Source organism: Podarcis pityusensis (assembly GCF_964106645.2).
Source record: "Podarcis pityusensis genome assembly, chromosome: 10".
In the NCBI taxonomy this organism is placed as follows: domain Eukaryota; kingdom Metazoa; phylum Chordata; class Lepidosauria; order Squamata; family Lacertidae; genus Podarcis; species Podarcis pityusensis.
Genome location: NC_138035.1, coordinates 49048623 through 49068518, shown reverse-complemented (window position 1 = coordinate 49068518; position 19896 = coordinate 49048623). Strand labels below are relative to the sequence as shown.

The window sequence follows — 19896 nt, the reverse complement described above, 5'->3', positions numbered from 1 at the left end:
TCCACTGCCTTCCGCAGTTTGGTCCAACTCATGCTGGTAGCTTTGAGAACACTCTCCAACCATCTCGTCCTCTGTCGTCCCCTTCTCCTTGTGCCCTCCATCTTTCCCAACATCAGGGTCTTTTCCAGGGAGTCTTCTCTTCTCATGAGGTGGCCCCTTCATGGATCACTGCCTTGCCGTGGCGAAGGGGCTTGAATAACTCAGAGAAGCTATGAGCTATGCTGTGCAGGGCCACCCAAGATGGACAGGTCATAGTGGAGAGTTTTGACCAAACGTGATCCACCTGGAGCAGGAACCGGCAAGCCACTCCAGTCTCCCTGCCAAGAAAACTCCATGGACAAAAACCACGCGAGGTACCACTGTATTTTATTCAAGTTATCACCCCTGCTTGGATGCGTGGCCGAGGATCCAGGGCGTGGCCAAATGGTTGCCCCCCACATCCTGTCCCTACGATCCTGATCTAGTTATGGGGCAATTTGTATCCCCCCCAACACCCCCAAACCCTTCAGGGCGCAGTTCAGCGTCCTTAGGCGCGCTCATGGCTCGGCCCCACTCGGCCACTCGCGTGCCGCCGGGCCCTGCCTTCCCCGCCGCGTCCTCGCCTCGCCTCTTCTCCTCTCCCGCCGCCGGGAGCCTTGGAGATGTTGCGACTCAGGCAGCAGGCGCCTCCCCGCCGCCCGGCAGCCTCCGCCCCACTCGGCGAGGGCGGCGGCGGTAGCAGCGGCTCCCGGTCGAGCCTCCCCGGCTGCCCTTGACACCAATCCCCCTCGGAGCGCAACAAAAAGCAGGCAGGGGCAGGTGGCGGAGAGGGACGGCGGCGCGCCTCTTCCTCCTCCTCTTTCTTCCGCGCGCGGCCTCCCAGCGACTCCAGCCCGAGGCGGCCGCGGCGCACAAAAGGCCCCGCGTCTTTCGTGCCGCCTCTTTTCTTTCGCGGCGGCGGCGGCCTCTGCAGGCCACGTCATGGAGAAATAAATAAATATCGCCCCATTCAGCCAGTGGCAGTGAGCAGGAACCGGCGGCGGCGGCGGCTGGAAGATTAGGACCAGCCCACCCAAACTAGACACACACAGAGAGAGAGACCAAGCCAGGTAACGTAAAACGGAGCCATCCAGTTCATCTTTTTTTTTTTTTTTAATTAACAAAATAGATGGGCAGGGCGGCCGGGTTTCTAGGCAGAAGGGGGCCGCCGTCTGTTCCAGCCCCATTGTCTCCGCCGCTTCGTGTTTGAATGTCCCCGCTTCTGCCGCCCGAGTGTGTTGCTAACTGTGTCGGAATGGTGTCGCTTAAGCAACGAGAAGAGCGCCTGGTCTGCTGCTGCTGCTGCCGCCGCCGCGATCGCGTTGGCTTTGGGATGCGAGGCGCCCAAGTCCGAGCTCACACTGTGGATGATGCATCACACACGGGGGAAGCGGGCAGAGCAGGCGCGAGGGGTGCGGGGTGGGCGGGAGACCCACACTATGAACGGCGGCCGCCGCCAAAGGAGCAGCGGGGAGTTGCAAGCAGAACACTGTGTCCCACCCCCCACCCCCGTGGATGAGAAGGATGGCTGTGGAGCGCGGTCGGAGCTCGCCTCCCTGCCTGCCCCCGTCCGATCAGTGACCTCCAGAGATGTACCCCGTGGAGAGCGCGCAATGGCACTCACCCACGTAGACCCAAGTGACAGATGCCCATCCAAACCACCATACACCCCTTAGAGCCACTCCCACGCTTCCACGTAAGCCCCCCACCCAAAAACATAGGAGCCAACATAATTTATTGGAGGGGCCGCTCCCAAAGTGGATGGGTATTGCCATGGTGCGCGCGCGCGCGCTGCGTCGTCATGTGGCCTGGGGCTCACCTGAGCGCCCCCAACATTTAATTCAAGTTGGCACCCCTGCACCACGTTGCGTGTGCGCGCCCGATCACAACCGCTCCCCCCTCCTCTCCCCCCCCCCCATCACGTTGCTCCCCGGTTCCAGTCTAGTCCTTTAGCTAGCGGGAAACGTACGCCTGCAGCTCTGCTGCTTTTCGGAGAGGGGCTCTTCTTTCTCTCTCTCTCTCCCCCCCCCCCACACCCAAAGGAGCCATTTTGAATGGGGGAGTGGGTGGCACGGTGGAGAAGGAAGGCGCTGCTTGCCTGGGCCGGGCACAATGGCTTGCAAGAGTGGTGGGTGGGTGGGTAGGCAGGCAGAACGCGTGCCGCTATGTCGCTGGTGCGCCTTTGTGTCTGCGCTGCCGCAGCAGGAGGAGGTGGCTAAGGCGGCGACGGCGTCGCTCGCGTGTGCGCGCGGGTCTCCTTCTGGAGCTCCTTGCCCAGCGCGGCCCTTGCCTCCGCCTCCGCGCCGCGAGGGGACTCGGGGTGGCTAGGATCAGGCGGTGTATTTCTGGGCAGGCAGGTCTGCGTGGGGCTGGCTTTTCTTTCTCTACCCCCCCCCCCCCCCGCTTCTTGGTAGTCAAATCCTCCAAGGGTCAGGCGCCTGGAGCCGGATGATGCTCTTCGCGATGGGCGGGGAGGCGGCGCGTCAGAGGCGCGCGTGGATGGCCTGCCTTTGCGCAGCGCGTCTCCTGGTTTCCAAGGCCCCACCTCGGCGGCGGCCAATGGGAGGCGCGCGGCGGCCAGCAAGGCTTGCGAGGGGATGAAGGAAGCGAGAACTCGATCCGTCGGCGAAGGGAGGGATGCCGACGTCACGAGAGAGGGGGGCTTGGCCGGCAAGCTGCAGCCGGTTGGCTCTGGCAGGCGCCAGGCCACGTGGAGCGCGGCGCAGCAGCCGCTGGCACCGCCGTCGGCCCGCACGCCGGAGAAGGGCACGCCAGGCTCCTCGCAGATGCAGCCTCCTCATTCATTCCTGGCGCCTCCGCAGGGCAGCTTGACCTTGCCGGGCGGTTTCCGTTTCGCGCCGCCTGCGGAGCTCCGGAGCTGTCCAAAGAAATCGTGTGCACGTTTTTTTTGCGGGGGGGGGGGGGAATCGGCTCCACGGGTCTGGAGGGGGCTTCCTTCTGAGTAAATAGATCAGGCAGTAAAGGAGGAATCTAATGTAGGATGGTGGTTTTGTCATGGACGTGTGATCCTCAATTCATTTCATTTGCAAAGGTCATTGGCTTATAGGGGACCGTCAGCATAGTGGCTTTGCTGCTGGGACTTATATGTGAGGCTCTGAATAGTGGTGGCCTTAGGAGTCGACTCCAGTAAGAATCTAAGGGCACCTTAAAAACGTGATACATTTGTTGTTACTTAAGCTTTCCAGGACTAGAGCCTACTTCTAGGTGCATGAAGTGCTTTGTTCCAAAAGTATGAAAAACAAGCATTGCATCATATAGTAGTTGGGCTGAACTGAGTGGGTGGGGGAGCGGTCAATCTTGCCATGAATATAGAAATATTTAACCAAACCAGTTTAGCCAGTTCCATTTCAACTTCACTTTTTCCTTTCCTCAAACTTAAACACACAACCTTAATATAAGAGCTGTTGATAAGGAAATCGTTTATTTAACCAGAGTGGTTTCTGAGGCTTTAAAAAAACAGCAACATAGAAGTGGTATTTAGAACAGAAAATGTTTTCTCAAAACCATCTGAATTGCATTGTTTTACAACGGGACCCATGGCCAATAAGCGGTGCATCAATGGTGGGGAACCTGTGACCCTTAAGATGCCGTTAGACTCCAGTCTCCATCATTCCTGGCCATTGGTCATACTGGCTGGGGTTGATGGGAGCTGGAGTCCAGTGACATCTGCAGGGCCATAGGTTCCCTAGCCCTGTAGTCAGAAGAGTCTCAAGTCATCTTGCTGCCTGAGGCAGAGGACAAGAAGCCATTCCCATTCTTAGCACCAAGGTGAGCCAGGTTGGCTATTGCATCTTCAGCACTGGTGATGGACAGCCTCCGTTGCTGAACCTGAGACAACAGGCTAGCTTAGGGGCACAAGGCAGATCACATGGAGCTCTTTCCTCTTAACATCTTGCTGCAGCATCCCAGCATTTGCCTCCTGAGGCAGCTTCCTCACACTGTCTAATAGTTGGTCTGGCTCTGCCTGTAGTAGACCCTCTAGTGAAACCTGCTGATGAATCTCACCTGATTCCTTGGGCACCACAAGTCAAGATGGTGCCCTCAAGGGCTGAATGGTCCTGACGTCCCTTGAACTTTATCAGAAATAAAACCATACAATGCACCATAACCATGCACAGTAAAATACAAAAGGAAGATATAGTTAACATTGGAGACACACAGGTGATCCAGGCTTTTTTTGTTTGGTAAAGGTCGGCTGATCTTCTAAAAGAAAAATCTGAATTTGTTGCAGTTATTTTGTTTCACACAGAAGAATGGCAGCCCTCAAGTTAACAATCAAGGGCATCTCTTGTTAAATAACTCCATTTGGCAAACTTGTGAACAAACTCTGGCTGTGACCCTTGTCACCAGACAAAGTAGCTCATACTAGGCTAGATGGTCCAGTGATCCATGAAGGCTTCATATGATAAAGGTAATGAATAGAAAACACCCTTAAAAATGAGACTTGTCACATTTGTCATGCATTTCAGTAGAGAAAATGACAAGAAAAGCTTGTTGGGGGATGGGGAGTCAAGTTCCGCAGTCTTACAACCATGTATGCAGTGGCCTCCACAGCCAGTGCAATTTTGGCCCCCCTGCTACTGCTACTACTACAGTGCAACAATAGGTAGAGCATCATGGGTTCAGCATAGATGTCCACACACCTGGAGCTTCCTGTGGTTTTCTGAGCCCTGCATTTCAAAACAGACTTGCAGAGAGGCACTCAAATGTGGGGAGAAGAATGTGCCATTGCAGACTTTTGCTTCACAGTGATTAATATACAGTGGTACCTCGGGTTACATATGCTTCAGGTTACATACGCTTCAGGTTACAGACTCGGCTAACCCAGAAATAGTGCTTCAGGTTAAGAACTTTGCTTCAGGATGAGAACAGAAATCATTCTCCGGCAGCACAGCAGCAGGAGGAGGAGGCCCCATTAGCTAAAGTGGTGCTTCAGGTTAAGAACAGTTTCAGGTTAAGTACGGACCTCCGGAACAAATTAAGTACTTAACCTGAAGTACCACTGTACAAATTGGTTATTTAGCATGCTATTTGTGTTAGACGAATCTTAAGCAGTTTATACATTTTTTTTTAAAAAATCAATTTAAAAAGACACAAAAAACCCACACCTACATACATAAGTCACAATGTCCATAAATGACAAATCTTTTCTGTTAGTGAATTGCTGTCTACCTTGCCCTTAAAAACAAAAAGAGAGAGGATCTGAGCTTTCAGTGCCAGTGCTGTGCTATTCATGTACAATCTTTTTTTCTAATCCATGTTGTGTCCTGGGATGCAACAGTCCCAGGGAAATAACCAGGAGTCTAAAATGATATAGTTCTCTCAAGCAAAAGACCTTTTGGGTTGTCGCCAAAGGCTGCACCTAAACTCTTATGCAAGTGCACTTGGGCTCTCTGCCCAACAGTTTGAAAACTCGCAGGCTACAGTTGTAAGCTCACAAGAAACGGAGCTTTAGCAAGAAGCCAAATGCTGACAGTTGCCTAAGGTACTAACGGAAGGTTAAAGTAAGAATGGGGTGGGGGTGGACATTCTCACATTTTACCTGTTCCATTATGTTTGCATGTGTTCCTGCAAGTTCTCATTCCGGAACTGAAGGAGAAGGTATGTGTTGTGTTGAGCAGCATTGATCCAGTCAAATTTTAGCTCTTAGTTTTGGGTGCAGTTTCAAATGTGGCAAATTGTAGAGAATAGCTGGTGTGTGATATTGATAAAGCACAGCCATGTGTGTGTTTTGGACACTAGGATTTCAGTCCTAACAACATGCATGTGAAAGTAAATTCCATTGAAGTCAGTGATATTTACCTCTGAGTGACTATGTTTTAATATCCCTTTTTAAGGCTCCCATTTACATGCACAAGCATGTACTGGTGGGCACACCACACCCCAGGAGGAAGAGATCAAATATGTAATATCAGTGGAATTGTAGGAATTGTAATGTGATGAGATAAACTGCTTATAATAGGAGGCTACTTGGCCAACCATTGAGGCAAGTAAGAATCACTTTCAGGGGATCATATAGAAAAATGTTTATATATGGAAGGGAAACAGTTTTTCCTTTTTGCTTTAGACTCTCAATGTGCCACAAATGGCTATTGTGTGTACATGAGAGCAAGTATTCTAGCTGAGAAATCAATATTTTGAAAAGTAACATTTGTGCTTCTGTTTCTGAGGCTCTTGTCAGTCCTCTCACCATTGCTTTATTGTTCTGCAACGGCAATTGTACGGTGTTGTCTTTTTCTTCTCCTGACTTTATTATCTCTGTTCCTGAAAGATAAGCTTTGTATCATAGGGGCTTTCCTGTGAAGCTCATCTTATTTTATAGTAGGCCATAGCAGGCTTATGTTGGGTTAAGCAGCTAGGCAAACTATACCTGAGTGTAGACTTTGAAATGAGCATTTGCGGCTGTTGAGGGGGCCATTGCTTATCCCATCCTCTTGTCTGTCTTGTATCTCCTCCACCTTATGTTACGTTCATCTTTCCTCTCTGCCCCTTTCCTCTTTTTCTTCTCATTTTCCAGAGGAAGAGGAACGTGTGTCAAAGACACACAGTGTCCCCAGAGATTGCTCCTTTCCAGTAAAAACTGGTGGTGCGGAGTCTTACAGAGGGCTACTAAATATTTAGTCGAGGGATAAGAAAGAAGAAGATAAGAAATGTATACGTATTTGAAGGCAAACCAGAACGTTCCATTCCAAGATTAGGCAAAGAGGGGAATGCAGTATTATAGCTGGCAAATTACGTCGTCTAGAGTGGCTTTAGCAATTCAAAATCGATAAGCACAGATAGGGCTATCGTAGGCTTCATTCCAACAGCTAGAAGGCCTCCAGTGTACAGAGGGAGTGACAGTTTACTGCCCTATGGCATGTGGAACCACCCCACCCCCCACGCTGCTTTATGTCCACCTCCCATATATTTTCATTAAGTAAAAGGAACTACACTAACTAAAGCAGTTCCTGGGCTTGCTGTAGAAATACATCTGCCTCATCAGAAGCTATGGTTCTGACCTGAATTCTGTGGGTGGTATCAAACAAAGTAGTTCTGCTAGCACAATGACTGCTTCACCCCCTCACCCGTCCCTGTGTTCCCTTCTACCCTCCTCAGATCTGGTGCAGAGGGTTCAGAGAATCTCCCCCAACAGATTTTGGAGAATGGGGGGGGGGGTGGAAAGAGAAAGGGGAAGTTCTGTTGTGCAACCCAAAGTCCTTGTGCTAATGGAACAACTTTGTTGGATACTGCCCTACATTTGACTTCATTGTGCAGCTGTGTTTTAATTTCCCCCGATCTTAATCTTCTCTTTTGTTTTAGTGTAAGGAGATACAAAGTATTGTGTGCTTAGCGGAAATGAATGAATCTGTCAATTTCAGTTCTCTGACTTTTTCAGTCTCCACCCCACAACTATTCAGTTATCCAGAATTCCATGAGAATTTGCTTTTTTAAAAAATCACAATTTTTTTCCTGCATTTCAGTGTGAATTTCTCCTTATAAACGCATTTTTTTGTGTGCAGCTTTGACTAATATGCCCATTTTTGCAAGCAATTTCCGCTAACGCAATGCATTTCGAACGGTTATTTTCACTAATACAGTAGTACCTCGGGTTACAGATGCTTCAAGTTACAGAAACTTCAGGTTACAGACTCCGCTAACCTAGAAATAGTACCTCGGGTTAAGAACTTTGCTTCAGGATGAGAACAGAAATCGTGTGGCAACAGCGCGGCAGCAGCAGGAGGCCCCATTAGCTAAAGTGGTGCCTCAGGTTAAGAACAGTTTCAGGTTAAGTACAGACCTCCAGAATGAATTAAGTTCTTAACCTGAGTTACCACTGTACTTGCATTCCCTTGTGCTTTCCATCCTAATATATTCATTTTTGTGCACAAGTGTTTGGTTGGAGAACTACATCGCAAATTTCAGAAAAGTGTGAATTTCAAAGCATAGCTGGGATTTGGTTTGCATGTTGGTTTGAGAGATGTGGAATAAGTAGTTTTTCGTTAAAATGCAAACAAATTTGAACTTTTCCTCCATCCCTAGTGGTTAGTCAGTGGAGGACTGGCGAAAGAATTGGATGTATTTCCCTATCACTGAATTTTCTGGTGCAGTCTGAAGTGCAGGTAACTGCTGTGGCTTAACGAAGCAACAGAGCCTGCTAAAAGGGAGTCTTAGCATAGGAGGCTTGTTTGGCACTTGAAGAAGCCTGTATGTTACTTGGAGCATGTAAGGTCAGAGTTTTGACACTCAGGAGGCAAAGCTCTTTCATGCTATCATTCAAGAACAGCTGGGATAGCAAAGGGGATGGCGCTCACACATCAGTGGTGCAGTGTGTTTTCTCAATAGAAGCGTGAGGCCAAGCAGCGAGGCAGTGGTGTGTGCAGTGGTGTACAGGGTGGTTGGTCAAATAGATTTACTGCTTGGCTGTCTTCTTGAGAGCAGCTGCTACATCCCACAAAGAGCAGACAAACTGCATGATGGCCTTCTTGTATCTCAAAGTTAAGTTTCTACACAACAAAGCAAGCAACACGCATCCGTATGTGCCAGATTTCCAGTTACAATTCAATATGGAACTGCAATTTCTCATATAGTACAGAAGCAAGGAATACCGATGATGATAAGGTTAAAAAATACATACGAGATGTAATATGTGCGCATTAGGTAGGGATGACAGTGAACTTGTCGGGAATAACTATGAGCTCTGCTTCCTGCGCAAACCAAGGTGCAAAGCCCAGGTGTGCTCAGAAAGCTCCTTAATATTCCCTAAACCATCAGCCTGATCTCGTGCCCTGCAGGTGCAGTTAGAAGTTCACTTTTGTGCCATGGCTGTAAAAAGCTCTGCACATAAGTGGAGATGCAGGCAAGAACGTGTTGCTTTAGTACTCAAAAAAGTGCTTGATTTCATTGAACGCAGTGTGCTGAAGACCGTTTTTCTTCTGACTTGTTGGTTAGAAAGGAATGGAGCTGTATGGTGAGGCATGCGGTTTGAACCCGTGCATGCTTGCTTGAGAGTAAGTCTTCGTGGTTTGTTCAGGAAAGTGGACGAAGATCAGGATTGTGAGCTGGGGAGATAAAAGTGTTAGAGGACTGCATATTGTCATCAGCTGTTGTCATTGCACGCTTGACCGCAAAGTACTTCTACTCCAGAGATTTTCTGCAGCAGGGGGCTCTTAACAGTTTTGCTTGTGAAAATATTGCCTCGTGATAAAGTGCCATGCAAATTGGATGGACAGAAACATGCACAACAAAGCATTAGGCAGATCGAGAGAGTAATATCTGCTTTTCCACAATGGTAGATTTTAAATTTATTTCAGGTGACTGTTTATAGCAACATGAATTGCATAAGACCTTAGCGGCCGCTTAGAAACTTCTTTTAATGTCAAGAGAGCCAGTGTGGTGTAGTGGCGTCTCCGCTCCTCCACATGCAGCTGCTGGGTGACCTTGGGCCAGTCACACTTCTCTGAAGTCTCTCAGCCCCACTCACCTCACAGAGTGTTTGTTGTGGGGGAGGAAGGGAAAGGAGAATGTTAGCCGCTTTGAGACTCCTGAAGGGGAGTGAAAGGTGGGATATCAAATCCAAACTCTTCTTCTTCTTCTAAGTGCTGGCAGGCAGGCAGTCAACAATGTAAGACTCAAATGTCTCGCATTAACTTTGGGGCGAGGGCACATTGTAGTCCAAAGTTTCTGTTCTGAGATTATTGTGATTATTTTTAAAAGCTCCCCCCCCCCATGTTACCTATAGTTTACTGTTACCTATGGCCGTGTTCTCGTTTCAAAAAATCTTTGAAGCAGAAAGAGTAATGTTTATGTCCAACGATTTTCTGCCAGACCACATAGGAGCCCAAAGGAGGGGAAGACACCAACTTCTAAATCTGAACACTAACGTTTAGTGGAATTTGGAATTATCAAACAGCATCAAGCTCAGTGAAAGGTCTAAAGAAATTGATAAGCAGACAATGCTTTGTACACCTGTAGGCATCCTGCTTGAAATTGGGAACAAATCTTTTAGTTCTAAAACCTTGGTCTGGTTTTTGATATTGGTCCTAAGTTTGACATTTCCTTCTTTCTTCAACGAGGTTAATACTGGCAAGAGGAATGTGAAGAATATTAGACCTTCTCTGTCTGCTCCCACCCCCCTATCCTGTTGTGTGAATTGGATCCCTTGGGTTGTTCTTGTTGAGCTGCCTTGTTAACCTTTCAGGTCACCACATCCAGCCAATTGTTTTTGCAGTTTAGACAAAAATCACTCTTCATAAAGGCTCTGTTTCCCTGCAAACTCTTTCCTATTTATCTAGCTAAAAATGCTGCTGCAGGTTACCAACCAAGTATGCATTCCTGACCTTTTCTTATTACTGCCACCCAAAAAAGGTCACCATGCTGGGTACTGCACTTTAGGAATAGAATTGCCCGACCTGAATGCATCTGACTGAACCTCATTTGGTCAATGGTTCAGCATACTTGAGCATTTCCAAGAAGCTAGCCATGATCACCCACCCTCTGTTGCGCAGCATGTAGGTAGCAGAAAGGACAGAGTATGTTGCATCAAACATCTTAAAACTTCATAATAATTTGGCCTCCATTAGTTATCTTTTGGTGCACTGCTTTTGCGTGTACAGTGGTACCTCGGGTTAAGTACTTAATTTGTTCCGGAGGTCCGTTCTTAACCTGAGACTGTTCTTAACCTGAAGCACCATTTTAGCTAATGGGGCCTCCTGCTGCCGCCGCGCTGCCACCATGCAATTTCTGTTCTCATCCTGAAGCAAAGTTCTTAATCTGAGGTACTATTTCTGGGTTAGTGAAGTCTGTAACCTGAAGCGTATGTAACCCGAGGTACCACTGTATTTTCCTACTTCATTTGCCCTTTGCGCTTTATGTCCACCATGTTTGTTTTTTAAAAACAATGTTTTGACCATTTTTTAGTACTTATCTAATTGAAAGATTTATGGGGATGTTTAGTTAGTCTGACAGCACCAAGCTGAACTCTGTAGCTGAGTTCCAGTCTGGTATGACTGGTAAAACAGCATGTACTTTTGGCCGTTCTTTCGGTGTTGTTCAAGTGATGTCAGGAATCACAGTGAACAAGAAATGAATTGTTTCCCCGTTGAACCTGTTTGAGAAAGTAGAAGCTGCTATTTGAACTGTTGCTTACAAGCGTAATTTCTAGGTACAAATTTATCTTCATATTGTAAGTTCTAATAGTCTGGGAGGAGGAGGAGGAAGAGGAGGAGGAGAAGAGGAAGATACCCATAGGTTTTGAGGGTTACTGATATATTTGTATGTTTTGGAATAGTAATAGAAAACAGAAATATCATTCTTGACAGCGGCAGTAGTTGCCGCCTTGTACAGCTGTGGACAACTTATGGGCGAGGGTGAGAAAAGCTTCCCATGCTATTGGCTGGCCAATGTCATCAGCCCCGGTTGGTGGTGGGGAGTGACAGGACTCCCCTACCTCTTTTGACATTAAATTGACCAATCAGAGGCCAGTGGAGTGGGAATTTGGAGATGGACCTGGGAAAGTCTGTTTCCACCCAGATCCATGTCTCCAAATTATAAAAGCCAGCTGCATCACCTTCCAGGAATCCCCATTGAGCATCCCATCCTCGCACTCTCTATAAATTTGGCTCCACTTGAAGGTAAGCAGGTGGTGTATGTGTTTATGACCTTGTTGAGGAGTGACTTGGTTGCCATATTCGTGGCCAGGGAGGAATTTGCCTGCAGACCAAATGGGCCTGTTTAGAGGTTTTCCCTGCCTCGCAGCAATTGTCACAACTTCTTAGTGGGAAAAGGCATTGGGTTGCATCCTTCGTCTAATTAGGGATACGTGAAGGAGCTATGCCCCCCTCTCCTCAGGATTAAAGTATCAGGGCATCATGGTTATGGAGTCCAAGGAGGAGGATTCTGTCCATATGCACAGAAAGGGGCTAACGGGCCATGGAACTTCCCAGCTGGCATCCTGGAGGGGTCACCCGTATTTGATGTGCACCATATGGGGATCCTTAACCCAGGATTGACCCTGATGGAAATAATCAGCCATCAACCAAGATGGCATATCCAGTGCTAAAGCGAAAGCCTCCTTACATCTGTAATCAATAAAGTAGCCTGTTTGATCTCCCCCAAAGATTGCAATGTTGTTTATTGCTTCCTATGCCCCTACCTCAGCAACCTCAAGCTTACTGCGATTGGCCTGCAAAATAATTTGCCAGAAGCAATTGTTTAAGGCTTTTAATGCATTTATTTAATACAAATATATCTAATAGTTTCTTGGTCAGATTTAAGTTAAATATCTACTGGGGATAATTTGTGTGTGTGCTGCTAACAAGTGGAGTAAGTGAGAAAGCTTGGATGCATTTCTGTAGCTAACAATACTGAAATATATGTAACGTTATATGGTGCATATATTTTCACTTTGTGTCTATCTAAAATGCTGCAAATTTATTCACTAAACAGCTAAACAATAGGATTCTGCATTTTGTTTGATGAGTGCATTTGAAATTGTTGTTAGTCCTAGAGATGAATCCACAGGATAAATGCAGGCGACATATTCCTTATTCACCCCGTCTTTCTAATGGGCTGGGTACTTTGCTCTGCTCATCACAAGTTTCTTACGGCCGTTTTCTCCCCCATATAATATTAATCTCTTCTCATAAAGTATTTTGAACTTCATTTATGAAAAAAGGTCAAATAGGAGGTATCTATTATTATTCTAATTGTTGCCATAAATCAGTTCGGGTGTCACTCTGTTCCATGCAAATGAACACAGCACAGCTTGTATCCTAGTTGATTTCCTGTCCTCGTTTCCCTTCCTCTGTTCCTTCTGCCAGTCCCTTAGGAAGTTGTCTAAAAGCTGACTCTTAGCACTTTAGAAATGGTGGCACTAGCCATTTCACTCCACTGTCAACCTGAATGAAAGAATGAACGAATGAATGAGCACATTAATGAAGGGGGTGGGGAGGGGGAGAGCAGAAACTTATGAAAGGAGAAAGACAATAGGGAATGGCAAGAACATCCCTTGCACAAGGTAAGGATGAATGCTGAGCACAAATAGGGAGGGAAAGTGAAACAAAAGATTTTTTTTTTTAAAAAAAAGTTGTCTAATTCATTGCGTTCAAAAACCCTCTCCTAGAGCAACTGGACCAAAGCTGCAAGACAGGTGGGGAATAGGGTCCCTATTTTTTCCACCCTCCCATGTCAGCTAGGTAAAGGTAAAGGGACCCCTGACCATTAGGTCCAGTCGTGACCGACTCTGGGGTTGCAGCGCTCATCTCGCTTTATTGGCCGAGGGAGCCGGCATACAGCTTCCGGGTCAAGTGGCCAGCATGACTAAGCTGCTTCTGGTGAACCAGAGCAGCACACGGAAACGCTGTTTACCTTCCTGCCAGAGCGGTACCTATTTATCTACTTACACTTTGACGTGCTTTCGAACTGCTAGGTTGGCAGGAGCAGAGACTGAGCAACGGGAGTTCACCCCGTTGCGGGGATTCGAACTGCCGATCTTCTGATTGGCAAGTCCTACCTGATGTCATAATGATTTCCGGTGATTGACACTTGTTAAAGCTCAGAAGGAGGTTGACGTAACCCCTGATCGGTGGTCACAGTAACCTCTTGATGGCACAGCTTTCAAAGGGCATGCCTTCAGAGGGGCTTGCTGTAACTGCCAATCAGCTGTTTACAGGGATTCCTTGTCAAGTCAGTTTGGAGGAAGTGGTTTGCCTTGAAACCATCTCCTCTGTGTGATACGTTTCCGCCCTCTGCAGACATCTGCGATTTGAGGAAGTGGTTTAAAACCAAACTGCTTCTCAGCTGCGCTTGCGTCCCTTATGAGGAACTCCTTAATGCAGTCAAGCCCAGCAAGGCTCCCAGCATCGTTCACTGTAAGCTCCCGATGGTTCCTTTGTAGCCGCAACTGTACCTGCTCCACACCTGGTGCTCTTATTAGAACCGAAAAATAACTGTCACACTAAAATAGTTAACATGCTAAAGAAGAAGGCCACCTAAACTACTCATTGCCGTATTTTAGAGTCTCCACTACTATGAGAGCAGAGATATTTCCAGACCGCCCAAGTGTCCCTATTTTCCAGGGACGTCCCCGATTTAGAGAAGCCATCTCAGTTTATGATTTGATCCTGGAATGTCTCACTTTTCCTTAGGCTGTCCCTATTTTCATTGGGAAATGTTGGAGGGTATGGAGTTATCCAACCCCCAAGCTGTCCGAAGGCAATCCTGTATAGGGGAGGCTTTTTTAAAAATAATAATGTTTTATTATGTTTTTATATACAGTGGTACCTCAGGTTAAGAACTTAATTCGTTCTGGAGGTCTTTTCTTAATCTGAAACTGTTCTTAACCTGAAGCACCACTTTAGCTAATGGGGCCTCCCGCTGCAACGCTGCTGCATGATTTCTGTTCTCATCCTGAAGCAAAGCTCTTAACCCGAGGTACTGTTTCTGGGTTAGCAGAGTCTGTAACCTGAAGCATCTGTAACCTGAAGCGTCTGTAACCCGAGGTACCACTGTATGTTGAAAGCTGCCCAGAGTGGTTGGGCAACCCAGTAAGCTGGGTATAAATAGTAAAATTATCATTGTGGAATGAGACGTCCCTATTTTCATCAGAGAAATGTTGGAGGGTATGTATTTCACCCACAGCCCCATAAAGGGTTGGACATAATAAGATGAGGCTGCTGTAGCAGGCCAAAGGCCCTCCTAGTTTAGCACCATGTTCTCACAGTGGCCAACTAGATTGCTGTGGGAAACATGCACTCTGTGGGAAACAGCATTCTGACATCCTGTAATTTGCAGCAACTATTCAGAGCCTGTGACAATGTAGGTGGAACCTTGCCATCATGGCTGGTTTCCAAGGAACTTTCTTTCAAATTAAGCCTGACTCAGATCGCACCTGAGGGCTAGTATCCTGTGCACATTTACCTGGGTGTAATTGAACTCAGTGGGAATTGCTTCTGGGTATGGATTGTGGTACTGAAGGGGAATATTACTCCTAGTTTTCTATTAAGTAATAAAGAAATGTTCTTTGTACCATTTCTGGTAAAGGAGGCTTATTGGAAATATTTGCAGTGTTGGGAAATATCATCAGCTGATTCATGTGGGAATCCTTAAAGCACAGTCTGGAGCTCTTAAGTTGACTAACAGGAGACAAGTTATCGGCAGAAGGTGAACCCAGGATCTATTGCAGCTCCAAAGCCTTGCTTAATACTCTAGCAACATTTCAGCAACACCACTGGAAGAACCACTGGCCAAATATTCAGCGATTTTCTTTTTAATCCTTTTACCCCTTTAAAAGTTTACACATTGAATGTTTTACAGGGGGAAATCAGCTAAGTAAATGTTTGTGTGAGGAGATGGAGGTTTTTGCCCTGTCTGTAATCTTACTTAGTGGTAAAAAAAGGAGAATTTATCGGTGTGTGCACACATAGAAGAACACAGTTGTACATAAAACAGAGTTGGACAGAGGGTAACATTATTGATATATCCCTGGGTGACTTGCTGCGGATTGGTAAGGGTTTCTATTTCCCAGCTTTTTAACAATAGCAGCAACAAAATGACTGCCCTGCCCCAAATTATACAGCTGATAGAGAGCTTGGAAAGACCAGGAGTGGTGTTTTGGGTTCAGGGCTGTTGGACATCATTTGGTACTGGTCCTCCAGATCCTAGGTTCAGAATAATTTAGTCTTACTGTTGTACCAAGCATGGAGTAACAATAACAAATAAAAACGATATTAGTAATAATTACGGCAAAGGTTTTGTGCAACTGATATATTATCTAAAACCAGTTTGAAGACTATATTGTGATATCAGTTTCATAATTTTTGACCTGGCAATATATTATGAATCATGATGTGTCTGTGTGTATGTGTGTGTTTGTGTTTGTGTGCTATGCAAAAATCACAACATGGGGAAAACCATGAAGCCAGCCAATGCTTCTCTCAATTCCTGCAGCCCCTGTTAACTCTGCCATTTCAGTTCTCACCTGTCTCATTGCAGGCGGCAGTGAATCACAAAGAGCAGCCGCTGGTAAAAATCACAATGCGGGAAAAACCATGCAGCCAACCAATACCTCTACATAGCTTCATCCTTATTTGAGACATCATGATATGTCAGTATATCACGATATTTAGCTGGTGATCTATTACAGTGTTGAAAACCAGATATTGCCCAGTCCTAGTAATAATAACAGCAAAGTAGGAACAGTAAGCGTAAAGTCTTCTTACTTCTGGTGTAGACATGGGAGAACTAGTTCAATAGTGTTAGGGCTTAAATGTGATGCATCCCTTGGAACATACCGCCTGTTTTCGAGGACACTTTGTGGGTTGTCCTATGAACAGGAATTGAGCTTTCTGTTGGATTATGCTCACTGGATTTAAATTGCACAAAACAAGCATGGCCCCAAACTCTCCTTTTCAGTCTTCTGAAGGGGCCTGTTGTAGGGAGACCAATATTAAGTAAACAGAAAAAGAACAGGAGGAGGAATGCTGAACCATATCCATACTTATCATTTCTGCGACAGTTAACACAGAAATAGGAGAAGGGACCCTGCCTTATTTCCAGGGTTAAAACTATACAAAGCCTTGTGCAAGATCAAATGATGGGATGGGTGGATTTCCCACAAGTAGTTCTTCAGATGTAAGAGAACTCTTGTTTTCTGGAACTAGCCAGCTGGGATTCTTGGTTTCACAATTCTTACTGCTTCAGTGGGTAATTTCAATTGTGTTAGTTGACTCCTGCCAAGTTCATTAACCTTTTGTGGCTTCCCCTTCCTCCCGCCTCTAACAACTTCCAGAGAAAGGAACTGTTTGTATTTGTTTTGCTAAAAGGGTGGACTTGAATTCTTGAGATGAGCCCTGCTGAGGACGGAACTTCTTGTGTTTGGTTGAACTCTTACCACCAGGGGTGACACAGTTTTGCTCTTTTGACTCTGCCAGGAGAGAATCCATCTATTTGTTTCCTCACCTGCAACAGTGTTTATTTGGATCCTGCTGTGGGGAGAAATGGACTGTCTACTTCCTTGGCTGGAAGGAAGCCCCCAGAAACTGTTCACTATCCAGAAGAGAAACGGGCTTATTTCAAATGTCTTTGTCTCTCCCTGCAGCCTAAGGATGAGTGAGCCTTTGTGTCAGGGAACATGTCTGCTGGCATGACTTTTCTTAGAAGCATAAAGGGACAAAAGTGGAGGCAAGGAGACAAAACAAATGCACCTTGGTAGTAGAATAGAATTGTAGAGTTGGAAGGGTCCACAAGGGTCATCTAGTCCAGCCCCCTGCAATGCAGGAATGTTTTTGCCCAGCTTGGGGCTTGACCCTACAACCCTGAGAAGAGAAAATTTTCAAATAGCTTACTTCATATGGTTCTCACTTGGAGTCAGTTCCAGCAAATGCCTGGCTAGTGTAGTAGCATAGTGGATAAGGGCTAGATAAGAGATTGTGCTTTTGTGTTTGATTGCCAAACTGTGGTTTATCAGTTAGATAAATTACTGTTTGGTGATTAATAGGGAGCATGACATCTGCAAATAGTCTGAGGCGTTGCAATGGAAACTCCCATAAATCTCAAATCAGATCCAAATTATAATACAAAACAACAAACAAACCCCTAGCATCAAAAAGAGACTTCCATGATAAACATATCTATCCCTTCTTTATGATCTTTTCAGCCATAGGTCAAGGCAAATAACTTTTTATGCATCCAGGTTTTGGGGTTTAAAATGTTCATTATGCTGCCTCTGTGCAGGAATTTCATTTTTTGTGCGCTCTCTCTCTCTCTCTTGGTTATTGTTGGTTTTTCCATTGTCCCTTAGTTGGATTAATTCCATAAATTTAATTCAGTCAGTTGCTTGATCCGTTTTATCTCCCCAATTTTTCATCTGAATAAAACAATAAGTCTGACGAAGAAAAAGTCTTTCTTTGTTTTTAGATGATGTAGGGGCACATCATATCAGGCACTAGCTTTGAAGAAATTTCCCCTGATGTATGTCATAGACGGGGAAAGCTTCTTTTAAAATGGTGCCTGCTGCTTACGGTTTTTGAAAGTAATTGCGCAAAAACAATTTACAAGTTTTTTTGTCTTCTAAAAAACAAAAACAAAATTTAAGATCTGCTGCTGTGTTCATCTGTGGGACCTTTTTGTTTTATCAAGATTTTTTTTAAAAAAAAAATATGAATGAACGGAAGCAGTTCATTGATTGAATTTTCAAAGTCTAGCATTCAGAAGACTTGTAGTGCTGAGCTGCAGTAGGCCACACCCAGTAGCAGATTCCACTGAGCAACAGGTTAGTGGAGACACCACTAAAAAGAGATATCAATACAGTGGTACCTCAGGTTAAGTACTTAATTCATTCCGGAGGTCCGTTCTTAACCTGAAACTGTTCTTAACCTGAAGCACCACTTTAGCCTATGGGGCCTCCTGCTGCCGCCGCACCCCCGGAGCACAATTTCTGTTCTTATCCTGAAGCAAAGTTCTCAACCCGAGGTACTATTTCTGGGTTAGCGGAGTCTGTAACCTGAAGCATATGTAACCCGAGGTACCACTGTATATAGAAGACACTCTGAACGAGATACATATATTCCAAGATTTCTGTTTCATGACTGTCTCTGTCTGTCTGTCTTTCTGTTTTATTTCTCACCCACCTGTGAGTTTAGTCCAGGACTTACACCGTAGCCTGCACTGAATTCTTTCTGATTGGTTGATTGAAACTCCCTTCTTATTGACTATCGCCTGTCATCTAAAACTTCAGCCAGGACATAGCCAGTGTCTGGGTAACATGATGAGCTTTTTGGTTGACAAGAGATGCTGCATATTGTTATGAATTGGTTTTGACTCGAACTGCAGCCTAAACAGCAGATCCTGACATCTTTTGCTTTACCTCTCAAAATACCTGGCCCTCTGTGTTGCAAACTTATGGGCAGTATCTGGGGATGTTGTCCAGCTTGCACTTCGCAGTACTTTCAGGGTAGGGGGTGGGTGGGTTAAAGGTCTGTTGCAGAGACCCATGGCGTGTCATTTTGATAATATGTGGTAGCTTGTTGTCTGGATTCCTGTTAAATTCAGGGTCATTATGCTGGAATAACAGCCCTGGTATCTCTTGTTTAATATGGAGCAAAGGTTAAGTATCTAGTAGGTGGTAAGCAGGACTTTGCATAAATAGGACTTGGGAATGACTCCCACGAATGAACATTGTTAAGGAATGCGTCCATTGTTGTAAACAGAGGAGCCCGCTGAGCTCTATGCTGTGATTTTGTGTTATTTCTGACATGATTTCCTTATATAGTTCTCTCCACCCTGAAAATTCTGTGCTTTTATAACCATAATAATTATACTGGATGCCCTAAAGAAATTTATCATATGATCACATAACACTGGAAAAATAAAATGTTCTCTACCTTTTAAGCTTTAACCTTTGTCCTGCTTAACACAGTCAAGCATGCAGCTATTAAATAATTCTGATACCCCTGTCTTATTATTACTTAATCCTGGCATGCCGCTGTTATCTAAGCTAATAAATCTTCAACTGTATGTGTTGGAGCTATGCAAATAATTCATTAAAAAGTTCTTTGTTCAATGACAGTTGCATCCTTTTTTGAAAAAATAATGAGAGACTGAGAAAGGTATTCTTTCTCAATCAAGACACTCCTTTAGTTTCTATTTCTTCACCCAGGTTTGCAAGCCTCTGTTGCACTCGCCACCCAAGTTCAGGGGAAAGAGTTTTCATGACATTTCCATGCTCAGAAATGGATTTGGTCACTACTGGATGTCTTAAAAGCTTCCAGCTGGGCCCCAAATAAGTGGGGGTCTTGAAGTCACCAAGAGACCCTGATCTCTTAACTGCAGCATACATGCCATGGATGGATCTCTTCTCTCTTCTGATACAGAGATCCC

General features: G+C 45.7%; 1 protein-coding gene across 3 annotated transcripts in view; it reads left to right on the top strand.

The window, feature by feature from the left end:
* Window positions 1-710: 710 nt before the first annotated feature.
* Window positions 711-19896, top strand: part of SLC16A7 (solute carrier family 16 member 7) — a 105363-nt gene continuing 86177 nt past the window's right edge. The window contains exon 1 of one of the 3 annotated variants that reach the window (XM_081022370.1): window positions 711-1088. The gene's annotated coding sequence lies outside the window, so the exon portion shown is untranslated. Of the gene's footprint in view, window positions 1089-5424; window positions 5641-19896 lie in introns of those variants that run through there. The other 2 variants (XM_081022371.1, XM_081022372.1) reach the window with 2 other exon arrangements.